The following is a 10,949-nucleotide window of genomic DNA, read 5'->3' as shown; positions in this document are numbered from 1 at the left end:
CCAAAAAAAACCCCCCAAAAAACACAAGGGTAAATCAATTTAGAAATTACTCTTAAGTTTCAACTCTGGGATACTGAATGTTGCAATTCTAATACTCATATCTAACCATTATGGTCTAAGAGGAATTAAAATATTGAAAAAAAATAGGACAGGGTTTCTTATTCATCACATAGTTTTCAGGATTTGTAAAGCACAAAAATTTTGACTCCCGGTTTCTGACTGTATCAGAAACTGCCATACGCACTGAGAACTGTTTTGTGTAGAAACTGTGAGAGGCCTTTTTTTTTTTTTTTAAACCACATGAGCAGCTTTCAAAGTGTTACATAGACAAATTGAATCAGATGCAATTCGGTGTTTATTGAAGATGTAGAATAAAGACCTCTTTCCATGGTTATGGACTCAATCTCTGATCGTGTGGCCTAGGGATTTGCATTTTTAATCATTCCACTGGTGATTATGTACAGTTTGAGCACTACTGACCTAGATATTGCTTTCTAATTTAGCTTTGTTTTTTTTAATGGATTCCATTGTAAAGCATAATTCACGAGTTTGAATGTAGAACATAGTGATAAACCAGCTGAAGTTAGAAGAGGACTTGGTGTAAGTATATATGAAGTCTTGATCAAAATTATTTAAAGATAAATAAGGAAAATTGGATTCCTCAAGAAGCTTCTAACTATTAAATGTTGAATTTGTCTATAAACCAGTATAGAATTCATTTTCAGAATATAAAGAATGTTTCTATCTAAACAGATTGAAAACAGATGGTGCTCACTCTTCAGTGTGTTAAAAGAGTTTTTAAATATTCCAGGTCATCTCACTGAGGTAAAAGAATAATCACCTCAAGTTCTTTTCTTTTTTTTTTTTTTTTTTGCGGTACGCGGGCCTCTCACTGTTGTGGCCTCTCCCGTTGCGGAGCACAGGCTCCGGACGCACAGGCTCAGCGGCCACGGCTCACGGGTCCAGCCGCTCCGCGGCATGTGGGATCTTTCCGGACCGGGGCATGAACCCGCGTCCCCTGCATCGGCAGGCGGACTCTCAACCACTGCGCCACCAGGGAAGCCCCTCACCTCAAATTCTTAATCTCAAGTTCGTGAAAATTCTTATTATAAATACCAGTTGATAATGCAATGGCCATTATTCGGATATTGCGATAGATTAAAAGTATAATGATACAGCCAACATTAGTTGACCCCTTACCATTTAGGGGCCTCTTAACTATATATTTTTCTGGTTTCTTACCTTTTTATTTTTTTAGAAACCTGTGCATTCTCTATATTGAGATTCATTTAAGGATGACAACTTGATTGCTGTTACTGAAAACAGTCATTTATGTGTGTTGAGGAGGAGACTAAGGCCCTGCCAGGTTTCTCCATGTTGGAGCATGCTCTGGGCATTGTCTGTGAAAGAAGAAAGCCAAAACCAAATACAGGTACTCTCAACCAAACTCTGCATGACTTTTTTCTCCAATACACCTTTGTCTCAAGGACTGCTTGCCTCCAGGATATATAAGATAGTGATAATGTCAGATAAATGAGTTTGCTCTTTGCACAGTGCAGTGAGGTATTGGATAGACAGTTGATGGGTTTAATGCTTTTGAACGTATATGTCAGAACTTTCAAGGGTTTAACGGGTTTCGAGTTTCACTTGTAGTTATATCCAAATCTGGCCGTTTGCCTTCCTCTCTTAAATATGCAGAAGGACCAGGATGTACGTGCAAAAGTCTCAACTTTGAAAATGGGTTAAACTGTGTAGATCAAAAACATTAAGTTTGTCATCTTGTGCGCAATCTTTTACACTACTTTAGTAAAGAACAATAAAAATAGGCATTAACTAGTTACATCAATACTGTATCAGTATCCATTCTTTGGTTTTCAATATTCATTAAGACACAAGTTATGTTAATTTCTACTTTAATTAGGCCAGTTGCCTCATTTCTCTGCAAGATACCAAGGGTGGGTCTCCAATGATTGAAGACTAGAGCAGAATTTTAAAATCAGGTGTGTCTGATTTGCCTGAACTGATCGTTAGAGTGAAGCTTTACATCTGGAATGTTTAACCACTGGTTTAGCCATTCATGGGAGGATAAAGCTGTCAGACTGTATCCTATAGTTGCATTTTATTTGGATATCATACACCACCTTCCTTACATCATGAGAGACAACCATTTGAATAATGAGAGATAAAATGTGAATTCCACTAATAGTGCACCTCTGGTCAAAATTAAATTTAAGAGACTCATTTAACTTGTAGTTGAAAAAAGAGAGAAAAATATCTAGAATATATGTTATATAGAATATAATACACATTATATATTCTCTATATAGAGAGAATGTAAAAATATATAGAAATAGAGCAAATTAAAAAAGATTAGCACTTAAACCTTTACCAAATGTTTCACATTTTTATTTAAAACTGCATTTTGATTGACCTAAAGAAATTTTAAAAGCCAGTCTTACTTGGCAACTAATATTTTTTTAATAAACTATTAAAGGAGGTTAGAACGAAGCCTGTTTGTTGCCTTGGCCTCTGGCTTGGCTACATGGGGCATGTAAGGCTTCAGCATACCTTGAAGGAGTCAATTTCTCAAAACAGTTCTAATGCACACAGAAGACATGAAAAATTCGGCTGAATGCAAGAACCACACTCCCCACCCCTGGAATGGAATTTGGGTCCCCAAAATTAGGCATTTCAATTGAACACATTTTTTTTGAATGCCTACTCCTTAACCATCACAGGGCTAGTGGCTGAAGTACAAAAGGAAAGGGTTAGCGACTCTAATGCAAGCCAGGACTTTCCACAGCAAAGGCACAAGCAAGGTGCTATGAGAGACAGAAAATGGGTAAAGCACTGATGCGTTCACGATGGGTTTGATCTCCAAGGCTTTGCAATGGTTACAGATAGTTAAATAGGCACAGAGTTTTTTGCTGAGTCAGAGGCAACAGAATTCCCACTACTCATTAAATAAAACTGTGTTCACCATGCTCATATCTTAAATTCTAAATGAAATGTAGAGAGGAATCCCTGGTGGTCCAGTGGTTAGGACTCCAAGCTCTCACCGCAGAGGGCCGGGGTTCAATCCCTGGTTGGGGAACTAAGATCCCACAAGCGTGAGGTGTGGCCAAAAAAAATATTTTAAATAAATAAATGTAGACATGTTTAATATTTGGACACCTATAATTTGCTGTATTTATTCTTAATTTTATGATTCATGATTGATTAAAACTTTTCCCTAAAAAATGTGGATTAAAAGATACATTTTTAAGATATATAACTAAGACATAAGTTGGAAAGATCTGTTTATTCTTGTTTTTCCAGTTTTTACTAGAGTTTCCCTCTTGTCACTAACCCATAATTTTAGCTTGCTTCTGTACCTAGAAAAATGAATACTTGTGAAGAACAAATTGGGGATAATGAAACAGAAAAAAACGCATTCATGATAGTATGAAAGAAAGTAGTTGAGCTTTGGAGCAATTCCACCCTTGCCAAAAAACAATGCCTGAGACCTGACTTCCCAGGTCCACACGGCTCACAAAGCCCAGATGACCACCTCTGGCAACTACGTTAACACAACTAACATTTTTGAAATGGTTTTGTGCTCCAAATAACATCTGGTTTATTGACTTGCATCAATAGGGCTCACAGTCAAGCAGGCTCTGGTAAATATATTTGTATCGCCTCTCATTTCTCCAAGTTCTTAATAGTCTCAAGTGCATCCTTCCTAGCCCCAGCTTTCCTGCTCCAAAGTAGGCACAAAGTAGCCCTAATATCTGCTGCTAGTCATAGCAGAAGTTGTTCCTGAGATTTCTGTTACAAGGTCATCTTTGTAAGTTCGGAACTGTGTTCCAGGATGCATATCTGAGGGTCACTGTGAACATTATAAAGCCTAGTGACAAAGCAGCCCAGCATACATCGAACAGCAGCACAACAGAGCCTTGGGATCAACATTTAGTAGCTGTTATGTTGGCAAACTAATGGCTAGGATGTGTCGGGAGATGTTTGTCTTTAACCCGTCCCTCTGCTAATGAGGAACTAACTCCAGGACCAGTGATCTCAAGATCAACATTCGCATTCAGGTCTTGATGTCACACAATTAGGATACAGCCTAATTTGGTTTCATTCCAAACATTCATTAACACTATACTGTACCTTTGAGCTTAAACTTTGGCAGTGGTTCTTTTACAGACTATTGATCTGATTCTAATAATCATTGATCTGATTCTAATCATCGTATCACAAGATACGAACCCAACAGTGTGTCTTCTGAGCCTTTGCCCTGCCATGGAAACAATAAAAACTACAGGCTCAGAGTGCAATTTCTTGTCACTGATGTCATATTTATGGTGTATCTTCAGTGTAAGAGATGTTACAGTAAGTGGGGAGAAAGCATTAGATCTGTGATTGTGGATTAGCAAAATAAGTATGATGCCCACAGCCCTTTGGAAGCTAATAATCTAGGATTTAGGTTTTTAGTCATAGGAAATGACTGGTAGCATTACCCACTTCCTGCCCTGGGCAATTTGATCCCCCAAGGGGACATTTGCCAAGGTCTGGAGACATTTCTGGGTTTCACTACTAGGGGTGGAAAGGAGGAGTTATTGGCATTTGCAGGTAGAGACAAATTGCTAAACATCCTCCACTGGCCAGCATTCCCAACAACAAAGAATTATTCAGCCCCAAATGCCAACAATGCTAAGTCTGAGAAACCCTGCTAAGAGGAAGCTAGGAGAGTAGTGGGGAGACTCAATGAGAATTGAGTAGTGGGGTACTCAATGAGAATTTGATGAATGAATGAATAGATGAATGAATTCAATCGAAAGTAAGGATATATTTATCCTTCTGAGGCAGGGCAAGGACAGCCATCAGCTGTGTTGAGGGACAGAGAGGTCAAAGGACCTGGGGGAACTGCTGTGACCATAATTTTGGAATTTCAAATCTGAGTGCTAAACCTCCGAAATTCTTCTAATGGAAAACACCCTACATTTGTAAGTATCTATATATGTCCACACACCTACTTTTCCATAGTACTTGAAGTTCATGTGCTCTGGAGACAAGCGCTGTGCAGATTCCCTTGTCTGTTACCTGTTAGCTGTGTAGCCACATGCAAGTTACTTAACGTCTCTAAGCCTGATGTCTTCATCTGAGAGATAATAATTCTTGACTCAAAAGTTGTGAAGATTGAAGAGGTATGTGTGAAATATTAACCCTTGCGATGGGTACAAAATAAGTACTAAAAAAAGTATTTACTACTATTTTGTATTTGGGTGATTTTTCTTCTTCTTCTCCTTCTCTTTCTCCTAATTCCCTCAGGCACAGTGTTAAATGCTGGAGACTAAAGACAGTATCTCCCGCCCTCTTAGAACTTGTTTGTAGGAAAACCAAATATTTACTATAGAGTATAATACATGTGATTACAGACTTAAAATACACATAAAGAGGAAATGATTAACTCTATCTTGGGTGTAGTACGTGGAATTAGGAAAGTTTCCCAGAGAGGATGATGTCTGCAAAGCAACTTGAGTGATTCTTTAAACTGAGGTGGTGGATAGGAGCCCACAGACAGCCAGGTGTAAAAGAGAAAGAATTCCATTCTTGACTGTGAAAGAAGAAAACAGAATTGACATGATGCCAAAGGACTGATAAATTTCAAATAAGTGTTTCTTTATAAGAGATTTATGAGATTTTAGTTTCTGAAAATTGGGTTCTAATAAATCTGTGTGTGTGTATGTATATATATATATATATATATGCACTCAAGAGATGTGCATCTTTAGAATTTATTGATGTAAGTGTTTCTGACATTTCTTAATGGACATAGATTTGTTTCAAGTAGCAAAACTTAGTCAACTGTGCCATCCCTTTGCCGGCTGAAAAAAACCACACCAAATGAAGCCCCTACTCCAGGATGATTCTGTAAGTGAAATTATCAGCTTTACTCTAGTTTTAATCAATTTGTGGTATGTATACTATCTTTCATATTAAGCTATTTTAAAGTTCTTGGAGAAAAGGTAAAAGTACAAATCATTGTAAATAATACTCTAGTTAAAAAAAAAATTGGGGTTGTTAAAATTGAAGATCCGTTCAGAAACCCCATTTTTTCTTTCTAGACTGATTTTTGCTTGTTGATAGGTGCTATTTTCTTCCCACTTACCTAAGTAGTTGACACACTGAAGTATACTTTAAAAATAAACTTCTGTTGAAAAAAAGACACAGGTAAATCCCTTTGTAAAGCAATGAAAATTTTCATATGACAAATAACTCCAAATCAGACTATCCATAATTAAGATAGAAGTCTGAAAAGGAACTATGTAAAACTCTTATTGCTAGATATTAACTACTTCTAAGATATTAAAGGTTTCAAATTTGTGTGGCTTAATATGAGGAACATTGGCTATAGAATCATAGGACATGCATCTTTGTGGGCAAGTTACATACCTCTCTGTGGTTAACCTCTTAGTTTCTTCCTTCAAATAAGGGGTAATAATACATACTTCAAAACTAGTCTGACAATTAAATGAGATACTACTCTTTAAATAAAGTACCTGTTAACAGAACACTGTTAAATGGACATTGTTAATAATATAGTTGTGTGTTCATTTTACTACAATTTCTCCAGAGAGACTGCGTGCATCTATATATGCATGTGTGTGTGTTGGTGTGCACATGTAGATTTTTGCAATATTTCTACTAAAACAGATAGCTATATTCATTTCATCCGATGTTAATGTACTTTGAGAACACTATCAGAAAGAGGAAATTTAGGAACTCATGCATAGTCCCAAGTACTACAGCTTCACATTGATGACTTCCCAGTTGGATCTGTCACAGTGTTACAAATTTAGGTTTGTTTTTGTTTTTGCTTTTTTGGTGAGGGGAGGTGGAGGTTAACGGTAGTTGTGCATTTGGGCAGAGCCCAGTACCGGCATGTAGGAGGTACTCCATGAGAATGTGATGAATGAATGAATAGATGAATGAATTCAATCGAAAGTAAAGGTATACTGAAGGAGCCTAAGAAGGAAAAGATATGAATAATAATACATGGCAAAATCTAAAATTAGTTGATTGGTATAGATATAGTTCTTCAATTCTAAGATGAACATTTCTATTCTCGTTTATGCATCTCTGAAATTAAGAGCATCTTACAATCAAACGTGTTTTACAGTTGCCATTGGCTAGGCGGCAGTCATGACATACCTGTCATTGTTGGCAGTGGTTGAACTTGACTGTAGCTGTTCATCCACTTCTACTGAGTTAATATGCATTGTTAGTTCTACACATTTTAAGTTTAATCGTGTTTAAAATGTCTTCATGAAACAGCATGAAAATGAACTTATCATGTGCGCCAAAAACAAAACTATTAAATATTGTGTTATTGGGCTTAAATTTAATACTAAGGAAAAATGTGCTATTTGAGAAATGATTCCAATCTGATTTTTCTTGCAAAAAAACAAATAAACGCCTATAGGACATAAGAAACAGAGAGACTCACAAGTCAATGAATAGATGAGATAAATTTCAAAGCCATGCTAAGCTGGTATGACCAATTTATGTAACTCAACAGGCTGACGTTAAGATTTTGTTATGAATTTATCAACAGTACTTTCATTTTCTTCATGGTTCAAAAACACTGGTGTCTCTTACAATCTGTGGTGTCTTAAATTTTCAGAAACAGGGTAGTCATTTGGGACATTTAGAGAAATTGGCAATGTTCAACCAGGGTACGGAGGACAGATAAAATTTTGTCTGGCTGTTGAAAACAGGTAGTGAGGAGGTGTTCTGGAAAGTCAAAAATCAGGATTGAGCAAAGTTTCATTCAGGGCAGAGTGAATAGACCAGTCTGGCTGAAATGCATGTTTATGTAAGGGAGAAGTGAAAATGAAGACTGGAGAGACAGATTTGGCCTCAACTCTGAGCAATCTGAATGTTAAACTAAAGAACCTGGATTTATTCCGAACATGTCCCCAAATCCATTTTTGGCCATTCAATAACATTTTCCAGTTAACAGTAAGCATAATCCTTCAAAAGTGTATTATAAACATTTTGATCCCTTTTTAAACAGATTTGATGACTTCCTTTTGCTCTTGGAACAGAGTTCCAGTTCTTCCAAGATCCTGAATGATCTGGTTCCTCCCCACTCCAATACCTATGCTTCTGTCCCTTTCCACCCTAACCCCAAGGGTCCGCCTTCTCTCTTTTTCTGACGTCAGTTTCTTTCCTTCCCTCCACACATCCTTCACAAATACTATTGCCTCTACATGGAATCGTCTTCCTTAGCCCTCATCTCACATCCGTTCATCTGAGAAATTCTTACTCCTCCTTTAAGATTCAGTGAAAATGTCACCTCCCAGGGAAGCAAGTTCCTTCTCACCCTTAGTCTAGATAATGTCCCCTGGTGATTCTCTCTCATATTATCCAGTCTTTTTCTTTCATAGTCTGTGTTATCAATGTAGCTACATAATCATCTGTGTGATTATTTAATTTTTCTCTCTGTTAGACCTTTTTTATTTAGTTTACAGCTGGATTTCCAGGGCCAAGTCCCATACCTGGTGCATAGGAGGTGCTCAATAAATATTTGAGGAATAAATGAATGGATGAATTTAATAGACTTCAGATATACTGATGGTGTCTGAGAAAGAGAAGATATGAAGAAGTAGCCATCTGGGGAAATTCGGCTGATCATTTCATATGGAATGAATAAGAAGAGAAAGAATTTAGTTAAAGAAAAACTTGCCTCGCATAGCCATTTGTCGGAGGGCAGCTGTAACTTGCTACTGCTCTAACTTACTTACATACCTATCCTTCGGAACTGACTGTAAGGTTTTTAAAGACTGGAATGAAATCTTCCTGTCTCCAGCACTTATCACAATGCCTGGCACAAAGCAGATGCTCTCTGAATGTCATTTCAGATGAATGGGTTTTTACTAACCACAATCCAACCATTACTGAGATGAGGCTATTATGATTTTATATGTATATATCTCTTATCTTAGATACACATGACTCTGAGATTTTCTTCGGAGGCTCTGCATTTACTCCATCAGTCCAAACAGAAATATGGACTAGCTTTCCTAGTGGCAATGAATTAGATCACAGAACTGGAGAGAGTTTTATCAAATTTTTTGAACTTTTGCAGTAGTCGACTAGAACCAGCAAAAATTTCCCTCACTTATCCCTCACTGCCCCAGAGTCTTCAACTAGCCTGAAATTAAAGGACCCTCAAATGCCCCGAAGACAGACAGCAATCTAGCAGAAATACACTTACAAACATAAAAGGAAAAGGAAAAAGAGAAAAAAACACCTTGAATTTCTGATCATCCTGGGTAGGACTTCTTTAACTTAACTGTGTGCATGAAACACCTGGGGACCCTGTTAAGATGCAGATTCTGAATAATAGCTTGAGGGAGGGGTCTGAGATTCTGCATTTCTAACAAATTCCCTGCATGTCTGCTGATCACTCTCCAGCAGTGTATTAGTCAGGGTTCTCCAGAGAAATAGAACCAATAGGGTATGTGAGTGCGCATGTGCGCTTGCACGCAGAAAAAGAGACTTATTTCAAGGAATTTACTCAGGTGGTTGTGGAGGCTGACACGTCCAAAATCTGCAGGATGGACTGTAGGATGGAGACCTAGGTAAGAGCTAGTGTTGCAGTTCAAGTCCAAAGGCATCTGCTGGTAGAATTCCTTTCTTGGAGGAGATCGGTCTTGGTTCTATTAAAGCCTTCAACTGATTGGATGAGGCTCACTCGCGTTATGGAGGGCAATCTACTTTACTCAAAATCCACCAATTTAAATGTTAATCTCATCCAAAAAACACCCTTACAGAAATACCCAGAATAATGTTTGACCAAATATCCGGGTACCATGGCCCAGCCAAGTTGACACATAAAATTATCACAAGCAACAAGGATCTAGGGAAACACTTGATTCTTAATCAGAATAGTTATGTCTGATTTGCTTTGCCTATAGGCCTTCATCAGTACATCAAAAATTCACTACATGGTGACAAAAGAATGGGACTTTTAAAAATGGGACACTAAGCCTCTGGTATTAAATAATATAAAATATATTTCTCTTCTGAAAAAGGATATATTTAAAATATCACTGTGTGTAAATAACTGTATAAGAGAACAATTTAATGTCTAAACTACCTATTAGAGCTTCAGTGGGTCTCTAAGAAAGCACCAAAAAATTGATTTTGATGCCATACAAACATAAGCAGTCCAAATCACTTACTTTAGAAATTGATAGACGGTATCTCATGTTGGTGTCATCGCTTGCTGACCGACTGGCCTTAGGGTGGTTACTTAACATCTCTGAGCATCAGTTTACTCACATATGAAAGAGAGATTTTAAACTATTCTTTTCGTGAACTGTTTTGTGATTAAAACTATGATGTATCTTCGCAGTCTTCTTTAAGTTGGTTTGTATACTCCTTGACGGGGCAGAGGATATTTTATCCCCAGTATCTGGCATGTCCTTTGCATTTGCAATATTTGTGGCATGATTACATGGCAATAAACAAAGTACTTAATAAATGGCAGCTTTGGTTGTTAGGCAGACACTTCACTTTCTTTATAGGGTGAAGCAAAATAGAAATAAGACCATTTTAGACTAAATATCATTATGTACCAAATGTACCCTGTCTCTGTTTTTGCCCCCTAGTTTTTAATATGCAAATTGGGGCCACATCTGTGCAAATCATAGTAATTTATTACAGTACCCTACTGTTGACTTGTTGCTTTCACATACAGAATCTCATTTTGACTTTTGATGGTGGCCCTGAGATGCTTGTAAGGACAGAAATTAATATTTCTATTTTACATAACAGGACGCTGGAGTTTCCGTAGATGAGAGGATTGCTCCAAATCATGTAGGAAGCAAGTAAAAATATCTTCAAGCCCAGACTTTTGATTCCAAGTCCCATGTTTTGATCATATCATAGTTGAATCT

Source organism: Tursiops truncatus, chromosome 18, assembly GCF_011762595.2.
Source record: "Tursiops truncatus isolate mTurTru1 chromosome 18, mTurTru1.mat.Y, whole genome shotgun sequence".
Taxonomy (NCBI): domain Eukaryota; kingdom Metazoa; phylum Chordata; class Mammalia; order Artiodactyla; family Delphinidae; genus Tursiops; species Tursiops truncatus.
Note: the sequence above shows the minus strand (reverse complement) of the source record.